The sequence below is a fragment of the Lynx rufus genome, unplaced genomic scaffold (genome assembly GCF_022079265.1).
Source record: "Lynx rufus isolate CCGP_SWC_20201006 ecotype Redwood Valley unplaced genomic scaffold, mLynRuf1.p SCAF_4, whole genome shotgun sequence".
In the NCBI taxonomy this organism is placed as follows: domain Eukaryota; kingdom Metazoa; phylum Chordata; class Mammalia; order Carnivora; family Felidae; genus Lynx; species Lynx rufus.
This window is the reverse complement of record NW_025814856.1, coordinates 36,570,673-36,586,426: the sequence shown is the minus strand read 5'-3', so window position 1 is coordinate 36,586,426 and position 15,754 is coordinate 36,570,673. Positions and strand designations below refer to the sequence as shown.

General features: G+C 46.1%; 1 long non-coding RNA gene across 1 annotated transcript; it reads right to left on the bottom strand.

The window, feature by feature from the left end:
• Positions 1-10,233: 10,233 nt before the first annotated feature.
• Positions 10,234-15,573, bottom strand: LOC124524949 (uncharacterized). The gene is made up of 5 exons (XR_006965355.1): positions 15,436-15,573; positions 14,471-14,547; positions 12,877-13,018; positions 11,910-11,986; positions 10,234-10,457 (listed from the first exon to the last, which is right to left on the bottom strand). It is a non-coding gene; the product is annotated as an uncharacterized LOC124524949 (long non-coding RNA).
• Positions 15,574-15,754: the final 181 nt, after the last annotated feature.

Here is a 15,754-nt window from a genome sequence, read left to right as displayed (position 1 = left end):
AACAACAATTAGATGAAGGTTCTTAGCAAGCCAACTCATACTGCCCAGATCATCTTACCAAGTGGTGCAGGTGGAGGGGTTCGGGATGGTCCCGAACCTGGCACAGGAGGTGGATGTGCCCAGATCAAAGGGTGGCCTCTATAGTGGGGTGGGCAGAATCTTCCAGTTGATGGAGGAGGTCGCCACGGATCCACACTGCCCTGCAGAACAGAAGTGACAGCTATGTGCAGATGCCACACAAGAGAACCAATCCCCAAAGCAGCTGAAACCCATAGAAGTACGGGTCAGCACCTGCCCCCTTCTCTGCCACCAGGATCCAAGAGAGTAGCATCAGTACCTGAAAACTCTGTCCCTGCCACTGGGTACCACCTACAGCTTAGGCAACTAACCGCAGGCGGTTAAACTACTGTCACCACATGTCCCTGCCCAGGTCTGAGAATTTGGAACCAAATGATCCCATCTTACAGGATTAAATAAGTAATTCCAAACTAATGAAGCAGCATATTCCAGACAGGCGGACATCCATGTGCAGGATCACTTTGCATCCCTCCACTACAGTGACGGCAAAAGCTCTGTTTTTGGCTTATTCCGAACACAGAAAAATGGACTGCAAATACACAGCTCATTCTCTGCACGTGAAATCACAGCTACTCTTGGGGACAAGTTCTGCCTGCCGGCCCCACACTTGGCCCCCTCTGCTTCCCTCGCTGAGAAAGAGGTCTTCCTACTTTCTGCAAGTGCTGTCAAAGGCCAAGAAACCACTCGGGAGTTGGGGATGCCTGGAGTCTTGTAGGGGACCTGAGGAAATGTTTGCTGTGAGGAACATATTACACATCAATGAGTACTAGGCCCCCAAGTGTTTACCTGAATTCATAAGGAATTCTGGTTTGTGTACACTACAAACACAGAGTGATACATCCTATGGGAAAAAAGAGGCAGACATTCAGGAAACAGAATTAATGCAAATGTGTTTTGACTTTGGTATACATTTCCAGGGATGTGTCATGAGCGATGCTATCAGCTCTAACACTGACTGGAGACACAAGAGAACCTGCTCATATGAATAAAACTGAAGGACCTTGTGTTCAGAATACTTTTACCTAAGATACTGCTTGAAAGGATTCCAAACAGTTCATTTACCCATGAAGACGTGAAGGTGGTGAGTTATGACAACGACTTGGTCTAAAACCATCATAAATTGTACAAGGCACACAATATAAAGATGGAGGGAAGTCTTTTCACGTTTACAATTAACAGACAGTCTTCACACATGAATAGTGTGACCAGAAAGAGGAAAATAACAACAACACTGATCCCACAGAGAGGTAGTGTGTTAGGAGTCAACAAGCTTAGAGACTTTGCTATAGAGTGCAGTGTATCTTCCTGTTGTTGTTATTTTAAACACAAGGCAAAAGCCATAAGGTGGTCAACTTCTAAGTTCCCTCGGCTACTAAACTGACCAGAAAAAAGATGACAGGCTGAAAAGACAGAAGCCTGTAGACTCTTGGGTTAAGGCTGTGCATTTGGAAAATGAGAAAAACAAGCAGACATATCATACAACACACAAAGCAGACACAAAGCCAGGAGAGCGCTGAACAGAAAAAGGAGGGTTTTGCCGAAGAGTTACAACTGAAAATGTCCACAGCATTTACCTTGTCCTTCGTGGTCCCTTTGGTAGAGTCACTGTTGTTGTTACTCACAGAAGCAACATGTGGATCTGCAAAAGGCCCTAAAAGAGATGGAGGTTTATTCTGCTTTGAGTAGATTGTGTAGAGATTAAAAAAAAAAAAAAAAAAAAAAAAAAAAAAACAAAAACACAAAAACAAACCAAGAAAAACCCCAAAAAACAAAAACCACTCTCCTCATTCCTCAAGCAACTTAAACTCGTTGGCCCAGTCAGATCCCAAATCACATGCACAGGGTATCCTGCATGCTTCAGGTGATCCCAAGGTAAAGGGAGAGCCATTCTTTAAACTCTGATGAAGACCCATAAAAGCCCTGGTTCAGGTGTTTTCATAACGCCTCAAACAACTGTGGATGACTGGGGGCTCAACTGGATGGATATACGTTAGGCTGCGCCTCATGCCTCCCACCGCCCAGCACATGGACTGTGTATGGCACACATCGGCTGAAGCGCTATGCCTGCTTTCCTGCATACAGCCCCATTCCATCTCCACAAGAGACACGTGTACCAACACAAAGTGGGGGAAATGACCCAAGGATGATAAGTCAATCATGAGAAACTCAAGGAATGTGGTGATGATGGCAGGCATTTTCCTTGCGTTGCAATGGTCTGCGGTACCACCTCTGCACCTTGTACAAGACTCAACAACGGGGCGCCTGGGTGGCTCAGTCGGTTAAGCATCCGACTCCGGCTCAGGTCATGATCTCACAGTGCGTGACTTCCAGCCCCACGTCGGGCTCTGTGTTGACAGCTCAGAGCCTGGAACCTGCTTCAGATTCTGTGTCTCCCTCTCTCTGACCCTCCCCCATTCATGCTCTGTCTCTGTCTGTCTCAAAAATAAATACACATTAATAATTTTCTTTAAAAAACACTCAACAACAACAACAATTAGATGAAGGTTCTTAGCAAGCCAACTCATACTGCCCAGATCATCTTACCAAGTGGTGCAGGTGGAGGGGTTCGGGATGGTCCCGAACCTGGCACAGGAGGTGGATGTGCCCAGATCAAAGGGTGGCCTCTATAGTGGGGTGGGCAGAATCTTCCAGTTGATGGAGGAGGTCGCCACGGATCCACACTGCCCTGCAGAACAGAAGTGACAGCTATGTGCAGATGCCACACAAGAGAACCAATCCCCAAAGCAGCTGAAACCCATAGAAGTACGGGTCAGCACCTGCCCCCTTCTCTGCCACCAGGATCCAAGAGAGTAGCATCAGTACCTGAAAACTCTGTCCCTGCCACTGGGTACCACCTACAGCTTAGGCAACTAACCGCAGGCGGTTAAACTACTGTCACCACATGTCCCTGCCCAGGTCTGAGAATTTGGAACCAAATGATCCCATCTTACAGGATTAAATAAGTAATTCCAAACTAATGAAGCAGCATATTCCAGACAGGCGGACATCCATGTGCAGGATCACTTTGCATCCCTCCACTACAGTGACGGCAAAAGCTCTGTTTTTGGCTTATTCCGAACACAGAAAAATGGACTGCAAATACACAGCTCATTCTCTGCACGTGAAATCACAGCTACTCTTGGGGACAAGTTCTGCCTGCCGGCCCCACACTTGGCCCCCTCTGCTTCCCTCGCTGAGAAAGAGGTCTTCCTACTTTCTGCAAGTGCTGTCAAAGGCCAAGAAACCACTCGGGAGTTGGGGATGCCTGGAGTCTTGTAGGGGACCTGAGGAAATGTTTGCTGTGAGGAACATATTACACATCAATGAGTACTAGGCCCCCAAGTGTTTACCTGAATTCATAAGGAATTCTGGTTTGTGTACACTACAAACACAGAGTGATACATCCTATGGGAAAAAAGAGGCAGACATTCAGGAAACAGAATTAATGCAAATGTGTTTTGACTTTGGTATACATTTCCAGGGATGTGTCATGAGCGATGCTATCAGCTCTAACACTGACTGGAGACACAAGAGAACCTGCTCATATGAATAAAACTGAAGGACCTTGTGTTCAGAATACTTTTACCTAAGATACTGCTTGAAAGGATTCCAAACAGTTCATTTACCCATGAAGACGTGAAGGTGGTGAGTTATGACAACGACTTGGTCTAAAACCATCATAAATTGTACAAGGCACACAATATAAAGATGGAGGGAAGTCTTTTCACGTTTACAATTAACAGACAGTCTTCACACATGAATAGTGTGACCAGAAAGAGGAAAATAACAACAACACTGATCCCACAGAGAGGTAGTGTGTTAGGAGTCAACAAGCTTAGAGACTTTGCTATAGAGTGCAGTGTATCTTCCTGTTGTTGTTATTTTAAACACAAGGCAAAAGCCATAAGGTGGTCAACTTCTAAGTTCCCTCGGCTACTAAACTGACCAGAAAAAAGATGACAGGCTGAAAAGACAGAAGCCTGTAGACTCTTGGGTTAAGGCTGTGCATTTGGAAAATGAGAAAAACAAGCAGACATATCATACAACACACAAAGCAGACACAAAGCCAGGAGAGCGCTGAACAGAAAAAGGAGGGTTTTGCCGAAGAGTTACAACTGAAAATGTCCACAGCATTTACCTTGTCCTTCGTGGTCCCTTTGGTAGAGTCACTGTTGTTGTTACTCACAGAAGCAACATGTGGATCTGCAAAAGGCCCTAAAAGAGATGGAGGTTTATTCTGCTTTGAGTAGATTGTGTAGAGATTAAAAAAAAAAAAAAAAAAAAACAAAAACAAAACAAAAACACAAAAACAAACCAAGAAAAACCCCAAAAAACAAAAACCACTCTCCTCATTCCTCAAGCAACTTAAACTCTTTGGCCCAGTCAGATCCCAAATCACATGCACAGGGTATCCTGCATGCTTCAGGTGATCCCAAGGTAAAGGGAGAGCCATTCTTTAAACTCTGATGAAGACCCATAAAAGCCCTGGTTCAGGTGTTTTCATAACGCCTCAAACAACTGTGGATGACTGGGGGCTCAACTGGATGGATATACGTTAGGCTGCGCCTCATGCCTCCCACCGCCCAGCACATGGACTGTGTATGGCACACATCGGCTGAAGCGCTATGCCTGCTTTCCTGCATACAGCCCCATTCCATCTCCACAAGAGACACGTGTACCAACACAAAGTGGGGGAAATGACCCAAGGATGATAAGTCAATCATGAGAAACTCAAGGAATGTGGTGATGATGGCAGGCATTTTCCTTGCGTTGCAATGGTCTGCGGTACCACCTCTGCACCTTGTACAAGACTCAACAACGGGGCGCCTGGGTGGCTCAGTCGGTTAAGCATCCGACTCCGGCTCAGGTCATGATCTCACAGTGCGTGACTTCCAGCCCCACGTCGGGCTCTGTGTTGACAGCTCAGAGCCTGGAACCTGCTTCAGATTCTGTGTCTCCCTCTCTCTGACCCTCCCCCATTCATGCTCTGTCTCTGTCTGTCTCAAAAATAAATACACATTAATAATTTTCTTTAAAAAACACTCAACAACAACAACAATTAGATGAAGGTTCTTAGCAAGCCAACTCATACTGCCCAGATCATCTTACCAAGTGGTGCAGGTGGAGGGGTTCGGGATGGTCCCGAACCTGGCACAGGAGGTGGATGTGCCCAGATCAAAGGGTGGCCTCTATAGTGGGGTGGGCAGAATCTTCCAGTTGATGGAGGAGGTCGCCACGGATCCACACTGCCCTGCAGAACAGAAGTGACAGCTATGTGCAGATGCCACACAAGAGAACCAATCCCCAAAGCAGCTGAAACCCATAGAAGTACGGGTCAGCACCTGCCCCCTTCTCTGCCACCAGGATCCAAGAGAGTAGCATCAGTACCTGAAAACTCTGTCCCTGCCACTGGGTACCACCTACAGCTTAGGCAACTAACCGCAGGCGGTTAAACTACTGTCACCACATGTCCCTGCCCAGGTCTGAGAATTTGGAACCAAATGATCCCATCTTACAGGATTAAATAAGTAATTCCAAACTAATGAAGCAGCATATTCCAGACAGGCGGACATCCATGTGCAGGATCACTTTGCATCCCTCCACTACAGTGACGGCAAAAGCTCTGTTTTTGGCTTATTCCGAACACAGAAAAATGGACTGCAAATACACAGCTCATTCTCTGCACGTGAAATCACAGCTACTCTTGGGGACAAGTTCTGCCTGCCGGCCCCACACTTGGCCCCCTCTGCTTCCCTCGCTGAGAAAGAGGTCTTCCTACTTTCTGCAAGTGCTGTCAAAGGCCAAGAAACCACTCGGGAGTTGGGGATGCCTGGAGTCTTGTAGGGGACCTGAGGAAATGTTTGCTGTGAGGAACATATTACACATCAATGAGTACTAGGCCCCCAAGTGTTTACCTGAATTCATAAGGAATTCTGGTTTGTGTACACTACAAACACAGAGTGATACATCCTATGGGAAAAAAGAGGCAGACATTCAGGAAACAGAATTAATGCAAATGTGTTTTGACTTTGGTATACATTTCCAGGGATGTGTCATGAGCGATGCTATCAGCTCTAACACTGACTGGAGACACAAGAGAACCTGCTCATATGAATAAAACTGAAGGACCTTGTGTTCAGAATACTTTTACCTAAGATACTGCTTGAAAGGATTCCAAACAGTTCATTTACCCATGAAGACGTGAAGGTGGTGAGTTATGACAACGACTTGGTCTAAAACCATCATAAATTGTACAAGGCACACAATATAAAGATGGAGGGAAGTCTTTTCACGTTTACAATTAACAGACAGTCTTCACACATGAATAGTGTGACCAGAAAGAGGAAAATAACAACAACACTGATCCCACAGAGAGGTAGTGTGTTAGGAGTCAACAAGCTTAGAGACTTTGCTATAGAGTGCAGTGTATCTTCCTGTTGTTGTTATTTTAAACACAAGGCAAAAGCCATAAGGTGGTCAACTTCTAAGTTCCCTCGGCTACTAAACTGACCAGAAAAAAGATGACAGGCTGAAAAGACAGAAGCCTGTAGACTCTTGGGTTAAGGCTGTGCATTTGGAAAATGAGAAAAACAAGCAGACATATCATACAACACACAAAGCAGACACAAAGCCAGGAGAGCGCTGAACAGAAAAAGGAGGGTTTTGCCGAAGAGTTACAACTGAAAATGTCCACAGCATTTACCTTGTCCTTCGTGGTCCCTTTGGTAGAGTCACTGTTGTTGTTACTCACAGAAGCAACATGTGGATCTGCAAAAGGCCCTAAAAGAGATGGAGGTTTATTCTGCTTTGAGTAGATTGTGTAGAGATTAAAAAAAAAAAAAAACAAAACAAAACAAAACAAAAACACAAAAACAAACCAAGAAAAACCCCAAAAAACAAAAACCACTCTCCTCATTCCTCAAGCAACTTAAACTCGTTGGCCCAGTCAGATCCCAAATCACATGCACAGGGTATCCTGCATGCTTCAGGTGATCCCAAGGTAAAGGGAGAGCCATTCTTTAAACTCTGATGAAGACCCATAAAAGCCCTGGTTCAGGTGTTTTCATAACGCCTCAAACAACTGTGGATGACTGGGGGCTCAACTGGATGGATATACGTTAGGCTGCGCCTCATGCCTCCCACCGCCCAGCACATGGACTGTGTATGGCACACATCGGCTGAAGCGCTATGCCTGCTTTCCTGCATACAGCCCCATTCCATCTCCACAAGAGACACGTGTACCAACACAAAGTGGGGGAAATGACCCAAGGATGATAAGTCAATCATGAGAAACTCAAGGAATGTGGTGATGATGGCAGGCATTTTCCTTGCGTTGCAATGGTCTGCGGTACCACCTCTGCACCTTGTACAAGACTCAACAACGGGGCGCCTGGGTGGCTCAGTCGGTTAAGCATCCGACTCCGGCTCAGGTCATGATCTCACAGTGCGTGACTTCCAGCCCCACGTCGGGCTCTGTGTTGACAGCTCAGAGCCTGGAACCTGCTTCAGATTCTGTGTCTCCCTCTCTCTGACCCTCCCCCATTCATGCTCTGTCTCTGTCTGTCTCAAAAATAAATACACATTAATAATTTTCTTTAAAAAACACTCAACAACAACAACAATTAGATGAAGGTTCTTAGCAAGCCAACTCATACTGCCCAGATCATCTTACCAAGTGGTGCAGGTGGAGGGGTTCGGGATGGTCCCGAACCTGGCACAGGAGGTGGATGTGCCCAGATCAAAGGGTGGCCTCTATAGTGGGGTGGGCAGAATCTTCCAGTTGATGGAGGAGGTCGCCACGGATCCACACTGCCCTGCAGAACAGAAGTGACAGCTATGTGCAGATGCCACACAAGAGAACCAATCCCCAAAGCAGCTGAAACCCATAGAAGTACGGGTCAGCACCTGCCCCCTTCTCTGCCACCAGGATCCAAGAGAGTAGCATCAGTACCTGAAAACTCTGTCCCTGCCACTGGGTACCACCTACAGCTTAGGCAACTAACCGCAGGCGGTTAAACTACTGTCACCACATGTCCCTGCCCAGGTCTGAGAATTTGGAACCAAATGATCCCATCTTACAGGATTAAATAAGTAATTCCAAACTAATGAAGCAGCATATTCCAGACAGGCGGACATCCATGTGCAGGATCACTTTGCATCCCTCCACTACAGTGACGGCAAAAGCTCTGTTTTTGGCTTATTCCGAACACAGAAAAATGGACTGCAAATACACAGCTCATTCTCTGCACGTGAAATCACAGCTACTCTTGGGGACAAGTTCTGCCTGCCGGCCCCACACTTGGCCCCCTCTGCTTCCCTCGCTGAGAAAGAGGTCTTCCTACTTTCTGCAAGTGCTGTCAAAGGCCAAGAAACCACTCGGGAGTTGGGGATGCCTGGAGTCTTGTAGGGGACCTGAGGAAATGTTTGCTGTGAGGAACATATTACACATCAATGAGTACTAGGCCCCCAAGTGTTTACCTGAATTCATAAGGAATTCTGGTTTGTGTACACTACAAACACAGAGTGATACATCCTATGGGAAAAAAGAGGCAGACATTCAGGAAACAGAATTAATGCAAATGTGTTTTGACTTTGGTATACATTTCCAGGGATGTGTCATGAGCGATGCTATCAGCTCTAACACTGACTGGAGACACAAGAGAACCTGCTCATATGAATAAAACTGAAGGACCTTGTGTTCAGAATACTTTTACCTAAGATACTGCTTGAAAGGATTCCAAACAGTTCATTTACCCATGAAGACGTGAAGGTGGTGAGTTATGACAACGACTTGGTCTAAAACCATCATAAATTGTACAAGGCACACAATATAAAGATGGAGGGAAGTCTTTTCACGTTTACAATTAACAGACAGTCTTCACACATGAATAGTGTGACCAGAAAGAGGAAAATAACAACAACACTGATCCCACAGAGAGGTAGTGTGTTAGGAGTCAACAAGCTTAGAGACTTTGCTATAGAGTGCAGTGTATCTTCCTGTTGTTGTTATTTTAAACACAAGGCAAAAGCCATAAGGTGGTCAACTTCTAAGTTCCCTCGGCTACTAAACTGACCAGAAAAAAGATGACAGGCTGAAAAGACAGAAGCCTGTAGACTCTTGGGTTAAGGCTGTGCATTTGGAAAATGAGAAAAACAAGCAGACATATCATACAACACACAAAGCAGACACAAAGCCAGGAGAGCGCTGAACAGAAAAAGGAGGGTTTTGCCGAAGAGTTACAACTGAAAATGTCCACAGCATTTACCTTGTCCTTCGTGGTCCCTTTGGTAGAGTCACTGTTGTTGTTACTCACAGAAGCAACATGTGGATCTGCAAAAGGCCCTAAAAGAGATGGAGGTTTATTCTGCTTTGAGTAGATTGTGTAGAGATTAAAAAAAAAAAAAAAAAAAAACAAAAACAAAACAAAAACACAAAAACAAACCAAGAAAAACCCCAAAAAACAAAAACCACTCTCCTCATTCCTCAAGCAACTTAAACTCTTTGGCCCAGTCAGATCCCAAATCACATGCACAGGGTATCCTGCATGCTTCAGGTGATCCCAAGGTAAAGGGAGAGCCATTCTTTAAACTCTGATGAAGACCCATAAAAGCCCTGGTTCAGGTGTTTTCATAACGCCTCAAACAACTGTGGATGACTGGGGGCTCAACTGGATGGATATACGTTAGGCTGCGCCTCATGCCTCCCACCGCCCAGCACATGGACTGTGTATGGCACACATCGGCTGAAGCGCTATGCCTGCTTTCCTGCATACAGCCCCATTCCATCTCCACAAGAGACACGTGTACCAACACAAAGTGGGGGAAATGACCCAAGGATGATAAGTCAATCATGAGAAACTCAAGGAATGTGGTGATGATGGCAGGCATTTTCCTTGCGTTGCAATGGTCTGCGGTACCACCTCTGCACCTTGTACAAGACTCAACAACGGGGCGCCTGGGTGGCTCAGTCGGTTAAGCATCCGACTCCGGCTCAGGTCATGATCTCACAGTGCGTGACTTCCAGCCCCACGTCGGGCTCTGTGTTGACAGCTCAGAGCCTGGAACCTGCTTCAGATTCTGTGTCTCCCTCTCTCTGACCCTCCCCCATTCATGCTCTGTCTCTGTCTGTCTCAAAAATAAATACACATTAATAATTTTCTTTAAAAAACACTCAACAACAACAACAATTAGATGAAGGTTCTTAGCAAGCCAACTCATACTGCCCAGATCATCTTACCAAGTGGTGCAGGTGGAGGGGTTCGGGATGGTCCCGAACCTGGCACAGGAGGTGGATGTGCCCAGATCAAAGGGTGGCCTCTATAGTGGGGTGGGCAGAATCTTCCAGTTGATGGAGGAGGTCGCCACGGATCCACACTGCCCTGCAGAACAGAAGTGACAGCTATGTGCAGATGCCACACAAGAGAACCAATCCCCAAAGCAGCTGAAACCCATAGAAGTACGGGTCAGCACCTGCCCCCTTCTCTGCCACCAGGATCCAAGAGAGTAGCATCAGTACCTGAAAACTCTGTCCCTGCCACTGGGTACCACCTACAGCTTAGGCAACTAACCGCAGGCGGTTAAACTACTGTCACCACATGTCCCTGCCCAGGTCTGAGAATTTGGAACCAAATGATCCCATCTTACAGGATTAAATAAGTAATTCCAAACTAATGAAGCAGCATATTCCAGACAGGCGGACATCCATGTGCAGGATCACTTTGCATCCCTCCACTACAGTGACGGCAAAAGCTCTGTTTTTGGCTTATTCCGAACACAGAAAAATGGACTGCAAATACACAGCTCATTCTCTGCACGTGAAATCACAGCTACTCTTGGGGACAAGTTCTGCCTGCCGGCCCCACACTTGGCCCCCTCTGCTTCCCTCGCTGAGAAAGAGGTCTTCCTACTTTCTGCAAGTGCTGTCAAAGGCCAAGAAACCACTCGGGAGTTGGGGATGCCTGGAGTCTTGTAGGGGACCTGAGGAAATGTTTGCTGTGAGGAACATATTACACATCAATGAGTACTAGGCCCCCAAGTGTTTACCTGAATTCATAAGGAATTCTGGTTTGTGTACACTACAAACACAGAGTGATACATCCTATGGGAAAAAAGAGGCAGACATTCAGGAAACAGAATTAATGCAAATGTGTTTTGACTTTGGTATACATTTCCAGGGATGTGTCATGAGCGATGCTATCAGCTCTAACACTGACTGGAGACACAAGAGAACCTGCTCATATGAATAAAACTGAAGGACCTTGTGTTCAGAATACTTTTACCTAAGATACTGCTTGAAAGGATTCCAAACAGTTCATTTACCCATGAAGACGTGAAGGTGGTGAGTTATGACAACGACTTGGTCTAAAACCATCATAAATTGTACAAGGCACACAATATAAAGATGGAGGGAAGTCTTTTCACGTTTACAATTAACAGACAGTCTTCACACATGAATAGTGTGACCAGAAAGAGGAAAATAACAACAACACTGATCCCACAGAGAGGTAGTGTGTTAGGAGTCAACAAGCTTAGAGACTTTGCTATAGAGTGCAGTGTATCTTCCTGTTGTTGTTATTTTAAACACAAGGCAAAAGCCATAAGGTGGTCAACTTCTAAGTTCCCTCGGCTACTAAACTGACCAGAAAAAAGATGACAGGCTGAAAAGACAGAAGCCTGTAGACTCTTGGGTTAAGGCTGTGCATTTGGAAAATGAGAAAAACAAGCAGACATATCATACAACACACAAAGCAGACACAAAGCCAGGAGAGCGCTGAACAGAAAAAGGAGGGTTTTGCCGAAGAGTTACAACTGAAAATGTCCACAGCATTTACCTTGTCCTTCGTGGTCCCTTTGGTAGAGTCATTGTTGTTGTTACTCACAGAAGCAACATGTGGATCTGCAAAAGGCCCTAAAAGAGATGGAGGTTTATTCTGCTTTGAGTAGATTGTGTAGAGATTAAAAAAACAAAAAAAAACAAAAACAAAACAAAAACACAAAAACAAACCAAGAAAAACCCCAAAAAACAAAAACCACTCTCCTCATTCCTCAAGCAACTTAAACTCGTTGGCCCAGTCAGATCCCAAATCACATGCACAGGGTATCCTGCATGCTTCAGGTGATCCCAAGGTAAAGGGAGAGCCATTCTTTAAACTCTGATGAAGACCCATAAAAGCCCTGGTTCAGGTGTTTTCATAACGCCTCAAACAACTGTGGATGACTGGGGGCTCAACTGGATGGATATACGTTAGGCTGCGCCTCATGCCTCCCACCGCCCAGCACATGGACTGTGTATGGCACACATCGGCTGAAGCGCTATGCCTGCTTTCCTGCATACAGCCCCATTCCATCTCCACAAGAGACACGTGTACCAACACAAAGTGGGGGAAATGACCCAAGGATGATAAGTCAATCATGAGAAACTCAAGGAATGTGGTGATGATGGCAGGCATTTTCCTTGCGTTGCAATGGTCTGCGGTACCACCTCTGCACCTTGTACAAGACTCAACAACGGGGCGCCTGGGTGGCTCAGTCGGTTAAGCATCCGACTCCGGCTCAGGTCATGATCTCACAGTGCGTGACTTCCAGCCCCACGTCGGGCTCTGTGTTGACAGCTCAGAGCCTGGAACCTGCTTCAGATTCTGTGTCTCCCTCTCTCTGACCCTCCCCCATTCATGCTCTGTCTCTGTCTGTCTCAAAAATAAATACACATTAATAATTTTCTTTAAAAAACACTCAACAACAACAACAATTAGATGAAGGTTCTTAGCAAGCCAACTCATACTGCCCAGATCATCTTACCAAGTGGTGCAGGTGGAGGGGTTCGGGATGGTCCCGAACCTGGCACAGGAGGTGGATGTGCCCAGATCAAAGGGTGGCCTCTATAGTGGGGTGGGCAGAATCTTCCAGTTGATGGAGGAGGTCGCCACGGATCCACACTGCCCTGCAGAACAGAAGTGACAGCTATGTGCAGATGCCACACAAGAGAACCAATCCCCAAAGCAGCTGAAACCCATAGAAGTACGGGTCAGCACCTGCCCCCTTCTCTGCCACCAGGATCCAAGAGAGTAGCATCAGTACCTGAAAACTCTGTCCCTGCCACTGGGTACCACCTACAGCTTAGGCAACTAACCGCAGGCGGTTAAACTACTGTCACCACATGTCCCTGCCCAGGTCTGAGAATTTGGAACCAAATGATCCCATCTTACAGGATTAAATAAGTAATTCCAAACTAATGAAGCAGCATATTCCAGACAGGCGGACATCCATGTGCAGGATCACTTTGCATCCCTCCACTACAGTGACGGCAAAAGCTCTGTTTTTGGCTTATTCCGAACACAGAAAAATGGACTGCAAATACACAGCTCATTCTCTGCACGTGAAATCACAGCTACTCTTGGGGACAAGTTCTGCCTGCCGGCCCCACACTTGGCCCCCTCTGCTTCCCTCGCTGAGAAAGAGGTCTTCCTACTTTCTGCAAGTGCTGTCAAAGGCCAAGAAACCACTCGGGAGTTGGGGATGCCTGGAGTCTTGTAGGGGACCTGAGGAAATGTTTGCTGTGAGGAACATATTACACATCAATGAGTACTAGGCCCCCAAGTGTTTACCTGAATTCATAAGGAATTCTGGTTTGTGTACACTACAAACACAGAGTGATACATCCTATGGGAAAAAAGAGGCAGACATTCAGGAAACAGAATTAATGCAAATGTGTTTTGACTTTGGTATACATTTCCAGGGATGTGTCATGAGCGATGCTATCAGCTCTAACACTGACTGGAGACACAAGAGAACCTGCTCATATGAATAAAACTGAAGGACCTTGTGTTCAGAATACTTTTACCTAAGATACTGCTTGAAAGGATTCCAAACAGTTCATTTACCCATGAAGACGTGAAGGTGGTGAGTTATGACAACGACTTGGTCTAAAACCATCATAAATTGTACAAGGCACACAATATAAAGATGGAGGGAAGTCTTTTCACGTTTACAATTAACAGACAGTCTTCACACATGAATAGTGTGACCAGAAAGAGGAAAATAACAACAACACTGATCCCACAGAGAGGTAGTGTGTTAGGAGTCAACAAGCTTAGAGACTTTGCTATAGAGTGCAGTGTATCTTCCTGTTGTTGTTATTTTAAACACAAGGCAAAAGCCATAAGGTGGTCAACTTCTAAGTTCCCTCGGCTACTAAACTGACCAGAAAAAAGATGACAGGCTGAAAAGACAGAAGCCTGTAGACTCTTGGGTTAAGGCTGTGCATTTGGAAAATGAGAAAAACAAGCAGACATATCATACAACACACAAAGCAGACACAAAGCCAGGAGAGCGCTGAACAGAAAAAGGAGGGTTTTGCCGAAGAGTTACAACTGAAAATGTCCACAGCATTTACCTTGTCCTTCGTGGTCCCTTTGGTAGAGTCATTGTTGTTGTTACTCACAGAAGCAACATGTGGATCTGCAAAAGGCCCTAAAAGAGATGGAGGTTTATTCTGCTTTGAGTAGATTGTGTAGAGATTAAAAAAAAACAACAAAACAAAACAAACAAAAACACAAAAACAAACCAAGAAAAACCCCAAAAAACAAAAACCACTCTCCTCATTCCTCAAGCAACTTAAACTCGTTGGCCCAGTCAGATCCCAAATCACATGCACAGGGTATCCTGCATGCTTCAGGTGATCCCAAGGTAAAGGGAGAGCCATTCTTTAAACTCTGATGAAGACCCATAAAAGCCCTGGTTCAGGTGTTTTCATAACGCCTCAAACAACTGTGGATGACTGGGGGCTCAACTGGATGGATATACGTTAGGCTGCGCCTCATGCCTCCCACCGCCCAGCACATGGACTGTGTATGGCACACATCGGCTGAAGCGCTATGCCTGCTTTCCTGCATACAGCCCCATTCCATCTCCACAAGAGACACGTGTACCAACACAAAGTGGGGGAAATGACCCAAGGATGATAAGTCAATCATGAGAAACTCAAGGAATGTGGTGATGATGGCAGGCATTTTCCTTGCGTTGCAATGGTCTGCGGTACCACCTCTGCACCTTGTACAAGACTCAACAACGGGGCGCCTGGGTGGCTCAGTCGGTTAAGCATCCGACTCCGGCTCAGGTCATGATCTCACAGTGCGTGACTTCCAGCCCCACGTCGGGCTCTGTGTTGACAGCTCAGAGCCTGGAACCTGCTTCAGATTCTGTGTCTCCCTCTCTCTGACCCTCCCCCATTCATGCTCTGTCTCTGTCTGTCTCAAAAATAAATACACATTAATAATTTTCTTTAAAAAACACTCAACAACAACAACAATTAGATGAAGGTTCTTAGCAAGCCAACTCATACTGCCCAGATCATCTTACCAAGTGGTGCAGGTGGAGGGGTTCGGGATGGTCCCGAACCTGGCACAGGAGGTGGATGTGCCCAGATCAAAGGGTGGCCTCTATAGTGGGGTGGGCAGAATCTTCCAGTTGATGGAGGAGGTCGCCACGGATCCACACTGCCCTGCAGAACAGAAGTGACAGCTATGTGCAGATGCCACACAAGAGAACCAATCTCCAAAGCAGCTGAAACCCATAGAAGTACGGGTCAGCACCTGCCCCCTTCTCTGCCACCAGGATCCAAGAGAGTAGCATCAGTACCTGAAAACTCTGTCCCTGCCACTGGGTACCACCTACAGCT